The sequence below is a fragment of the Suricata suricatta genome, chromosome 11 (genome assembly GCF_006229205.1).
Source record: "Suricata suricatta isolate VVHF042 chromosome 11, meerkat_22Aug2017_6uvM2_HiC, whole genome shotgun sequence".
Taxonomy (NCBI): Eukaryota; Metazoa; Chordata; class Mammalia; order Carnivora; family Herpestidae; genus Suricata; species Suricata suricatta.
Window position 1 is genome coordinate 69369230 of NC_043710.1, and position 6000 is coordinate 69375229.

The following is a 6000-nucleotide window of genomic DNA, read 5'->3' on the forward strand; positions in this document are numbered from 1 at the left end:
CCTCTACCAGTCCTGAGGAATAAGTCTTGATCTTGACTGTGGCTCTGGTCCCTCTCTACCAGGATGCAGTCTGCAGCAACCCCTCATTTGTGAAGCATCAGTAGCGGGTATGGGACATGTGTCTGGGAGGTGATGTGTTTGGCAAATGGTGGGGCTGGAACGTGGTGCTCAGCACTAGGACTTCTGCAATGCCTTGTGATGGGATTTGGTTTAACATGCTAGCTAAGGCTTTCACTGATGTCAGGGAGTCACTGTCAGACAACACTGTAAGTGTTGACAGGGCCTTGGGCCAAGGTGAACACCACCATTCTAATACATGAATAAAAACTCACCATAGTACTGAAAGTTATGTGAACTTTCAGTCAAGTTTAAACGTGCAATAAGCATCCCCCCTAAACATTTTGTGTAGTTGCGTGACTTAGTAACATATTCTAGCTTAAGAACACATTTGATGTAATTGTCATTAACTAGAGGTTGTACAGGGACAGAAGCGCAGCTTTGGGAGACAGATTGCTGTGTTCAAACACTGCTTCTTTCACTTGGAATATGACTACGGGCAAATCATTAAAGCTCTCTTAAGTTTCTTAATCTATAAAATGGGTATTAAACAATATTTTATAGGGTTGCTATAAGGATTAAAAGAGTGGGTCCATGCAAAGCAGTTAGAACAATGCCCAGCATATAATTAGTAATCAATGCATGTTTAATATTCTCATTGGAGTAGTAGAGTATTTCTTAATATGGTAAAGACCATCACTTTTTTTTCTTCTCTCTTCTGCAGGATGATACAGTTGAATTAGAAGATACCTCTTCTAGCTTCCAGCCCTAAAATTCTGAATTATTGCTTATTCTTTTATATGCATCTTATAATTTGCTTATCATTTATTTCTACCTAGTGTAGCTGTAATATGTGTTTCACGAAATTGCAGTTACATATTTCTTGTCGAGTATGACTTAAGAATGAGGTGAGGGGCACCTGGGTGGCTCGGTCCGTAAGCATCGGATTCTTATCTCAGCCCCATACTGGGCTCTATGCTGGGTGTGGAGCCTACTTTAAAAAAATGTTCCTTAAAAAATAATAAAATTTCAAAATTAATTAAAGTGAGGTGAATTAACTTACCTTGTGCAAAGGAAATATGCCAAATAAATTTTATATTGATTTGGATATTTAATAATGACAAAGTAAAATCATTTACCAAGTTATAATGGCATTAAAGGATAAAAATACCATTTACATTTTGGACAGCAATTTCATGACCATACTAAAGCCAATTTTCACTGATTTATAAAACTGGAAAGACAGTGCATCAACTTTAAAGATGAACCATGTTCTTATGGACTTTCTCACTGAAGACCTTTGTTTCTCATTAATCTCCTGGGACAATGTCAGAACCATAATGGATTCCATAGTGCTGAAGGCAGTATCACTACTGGCTGTCTGCTGTGCAGTTAGAGGAGAAGGGTGTATGCGTAAGGAGGCATAGGCTGGTTGTAGAGCTCAAAAGTAAAGTATCAAATTGGAGTCATATATTTAGAAAAATAAGTCAATACATGTACTAAAGTTACTTTTTTAGTCTCAGAGATAGTACTGTAAATCTCCATCAACTCTATGGGTGATACTGATCCATAGGCTTAATGCCTTATATATTCATCTGATATAAAAGTTTATAAAGCATATATGCTTTGGAAAACTGGAAAGGTTATTTTTTTAAATACAATGTATTCTCAAGTTGGTTTCCATATAACCTCCAGTGCTCATGCCCACAAGTGCCCTCCTCAATGCCCATCACCCATGTCCCCTCTCCCCCACCTTCCCATCCACCCTTAGTTTATTCTCTGTATTTATACGTCTCTCATGGTTTGCCTCCCTCCCTCTCTGTTTGTAACTATTTTTTCCCCTTCTCTTCCCCAATGGTCTTCTGTTAAGTTTCTCAAGTTCCACATATGAATGAAAACATATGGTATCTGTCTTTCTCCAACTTATTTCACTTAGCATAGTAATACCCTCCAGTTCCATCCACATTGCTGCAAATGGCCAAATTTCATTCTTTCTCATTGCCATGTAGTATTCCATTGTATACATAAACCACATCTTCTTTATCCATTCTTCAGTTGATGGACATTTAGGCTCTTTCTGTAATTGAGCTATTGTTGAAAGCGCTGATATAAACAGTGAGGTGCCTGTGCCATTACGCATCAGTACTACTAGGAATTTACCCAAGGGATACAGGAGTGCTGAAAAGGTTATTAAAAAGTCCTAAAGACTGGAGCACCTGGGTGGCTTAGTCGGATAAGCGTCTGACTTCGGCTCAGGTCATGATCTCACAGTTCGTGGGTTCGAACCTCGAATCCGACTCTGTGCTGACAACTCAGAGCCTGGAACCTGCTTCAGATTCTGTGTCTCCCTCTCTCTCTGACCCTCCCCTGCTCATGCTTGCTCTCTCTCTCACTCTCTCTCTCTCTCAAAATAAATAATAAATAAATAAAATAAAAAGTCCTAAAGAGGTGGAATTCCATCTCTGATTATTAGGGCCTATTTCTATGATTTCACATATTTCAATTCATACACTATCCACTACATTTACTTGAATAAATCAAATCTTCCTAGGCATTTCAATAAATAATTTGGAGCTAATGGGGTGGCTCAGTTGGTTAAGCTTCTCACCTTGGCCCAGGTCATGATCTTATGGTTCATGGATTAGGGCCCAGTGGCAGGCTCTGTGCTGACAGCTCGGAGCCTGGACCCTGCTTCACATTCTGTGTGTCTCTCTCTCATAAATAAATAAATATTAATAAAATAATAATTTGGGGCTGAAATGCCCAAGATTTCAATATCACCCCAAAACCAGAAACTGCCAGGGAGACTGGGGCACACATGTAAAAGCAAAGGGCATTTACTATTACGGCTTAGGCTCGCTGGGCCTAAGTTCGGTCTCACAGCCTTCACCAACGCAGTGGATCCGTGCTAAGAGCCCTGAACAAGGGCTGAGCAGGGTTGTTATGGGGTTTGGGAAGGGGGAGTGACAAGAAATCGTGACATCCAATCATTATTGTATAACAGCATTGGCAGTAACTCTAACCATACACACTGTCCAGAGTGTTCGTTACTTTTGGCGGGACCCAATCACAACATTTAGAGTACCTTTGAAATTAACCAATTACAGAGCGAGTTCAGGGTCTTGTTCTGCGACTATCAGGTTAACTTTAACATTAGGTAACAGGGTCCTATCTCAAGTCCCCATCTGCAGGTCTCACCCTTAGGAATGTGGGGAGAGGTAGCTGGGCTTCCCTGATTGGATACCACAAAGTGGTCTCTTCTGCCCCGGGTAATGGATAACCGCCTAATGGTTCCAGAGAGACTGACCTTAGGCCTCCTAGCTTAGAGGGGAAACTTAAATCCTGTCATGGCCTCTGTTTGGTTCAGACTCATGTTCTTACATTCCCCCCTCTGACTTGTAACTGACCCAATCCTGGGTCAGTCGAGTTGCCGTTGTCTTGGTTTAAGGCTTGATAATGAGCTCTTAAGACCCTTAATTGAATAGCATTTACATGCTCTCTGACAAACGCTTATGATCTTCTTAATGATACAAGAGCCAAATGTTGAAAGTATACCAATTTTGGTTTTGGCTTCTAGTTTTTGTCCTCTTTCGTGGTGGCTGTGAACCACAGCTAGACTATCTTGTACAATTCCTGAGCTATTGGCATAGAAGTAACATTGTTCCCCTAACGCCTGGCATAGCCCTCCTTGGTGTAAGGGGAATTTCTTACCCTGCAAAGGGCATGGGAAAGGAGAACTACCCAATTTCCACCAATCTCCATGGTTAATTTGGTAAGGGTCTCTGGCGCTGCCTGGTTTACAAAAGGAAGAATGACAGCCAATTTGTTCCTTCATTTTTCAGGATCCTTGGTCATATAAGTGCAATACGCCTTCATGATTCTTTCTTCATTACTAACCTTAGCCAAATAGGTGGGCCATCTAGCGGCCCCTTGAGGACCCCCCATTAGAGTCTGGTGGTAGAGGTGTAGGCTCCCCTTACCTCCTGCCATGTTGAAATCCCATGCCCAGATTAGGGGCAATTAATACCAACAGAACATCTTATCCATAAGAGGAAGGTTAGCGCAATCAGGAACTTTTTGCTGTTTCCCCAGCTTCCTGGGGCAACGTTTGTCAGTCCGATGGCAAAGAGACAGGACAGTTTACTTATTGGACCGGTGATTCCTCAGGCTTCTGCTGTGCTAGTCCAGCCAGCTTCTGGGGTGTGGCTGGAGCAGGGCTGGAGATCTCATCTCAGGAGTCAAGAGTCTTTGAGGGTCAGTTTAAGCCAATCGACTGGATCTGGGTCACCTCACCAGGTTGAGGGTTCTTCTGAGTTGGCCTACTTAACTCCAGAGAGATACCTGAAAACTTTAATAGGGGCTGATCCCCCGTTTTAAATATCATCCTCATAGACTAACAAGCCTGAGATCCAACAACAAATATTTAAAGACACTTTGAACTAGAATAACATTTACAGTAGTGCATTGCTGAAACATAGTTTTTCTCTCTAAAAAACCTCCATTATCAGCCAAATAGAGACTAATGCATTGGTGGAACGTGTCCATTCTTAACAACCCTGGCCTAATTATTTACATAAGCTCAGCAAGAATAAAGATCGTTCATGAGGATTTTATAAGGCTTGCTTTGCTGGGTCCTTTTATAAGGAATCTCCAGGTTGGACTCCCAGTAGCCACTCTGGGCCAGATGCGAAGCCAAGCACTTTCTATCAGACAGGCCTGAAATACCTGTTAAATTGTGCAAACTCCTCTTCCCGAGGTCCCCAACATCTGCTGAAGTTCCTGCCCCCGCCAGGAAGTGACCTTCTTTACTCACCTGGGAAGGCTGCTGGGACCTCTGTAAGCAAGGTATCCAGTCAACATTTCCACGAGGCTTTACAGCTCCATGTTCCATAAAGTCAACCTTAGTTTCTCAAAGCTGTCAGGTCATGTCTGAGCCTATGCCTGACTCTCGAACAGGACATTCCAGTCAAAGCCTTGGTCAAACAACCAGTATTTCTAAATGGTGTTTTACTATAAAATGAACAGATTCTTACTGAACTTATGCAAATAATTGTAATGGCCATGAAAGAAAGAATACTCTCTGTGAGTTTCTGAATTTCAGACGATTTAAGTAGAGAGAAAAGATAAATGCTCTAGATTACAAACAAATACTTTATGACATTTCTGTATATCATAGATCTCCTAAGAAGTTTTTCTTAATCTGGATAAGCAAGGAACAATAATGTTTCCAACAAGAGTCACAAAACCATAATTTTTATCAGTTTACTTAGTCCCATGTTTCTAATTCTTGTTTAGCTTGAATGTAGCTTTTAGCTCTGGAAATTTCTACCCATTTTAGTATTAATCTAAAGGATGTCAAATACCACATTTGTCCCAAAAGTTCTTATTACAACTTCCCTCAAGGAAGAAACACGTTCTGTGACAGAATCTAAAGATCTGAGGAGAGTTCATTATGATGTACTTTAACAAAGAAATTTAGTGACACTTAACATTTTGATTACTAAAGGTGTTAGGTAATGATCTTATACCAAAACATTAAAACTTTAGGGACTGCACATATATTTGAGCAGTTGCAGCATTTACCCATACAATATAACCTATACAACAGTGCTTTTTAAGTAACTTGGCATCCTAAATAAAAGGGCCTAATTGGTCAAAAGACTTTACCATTTGAATACTGGGAAATTTGTTAAAAATCTTAGGAAGTTACAAAGCATATCCTAAATAGAATTACAAATTATTACAAATCTGAAAGCTCCATTTATTTAACCAAAGTGGCAATAAAAGATCTTATTTGCCTTTGGGATCCTTCCGCAAAAACTACCATTTTTAACCTCAGAGAAGTTTTAACTAAGCAATCAAAGACCTGATAAAGATAAGACCTAAAATTTCGGCCTTCTTGACAAAAGAGAAACCCTTCATTTACATAGTCTTATCAAAAGC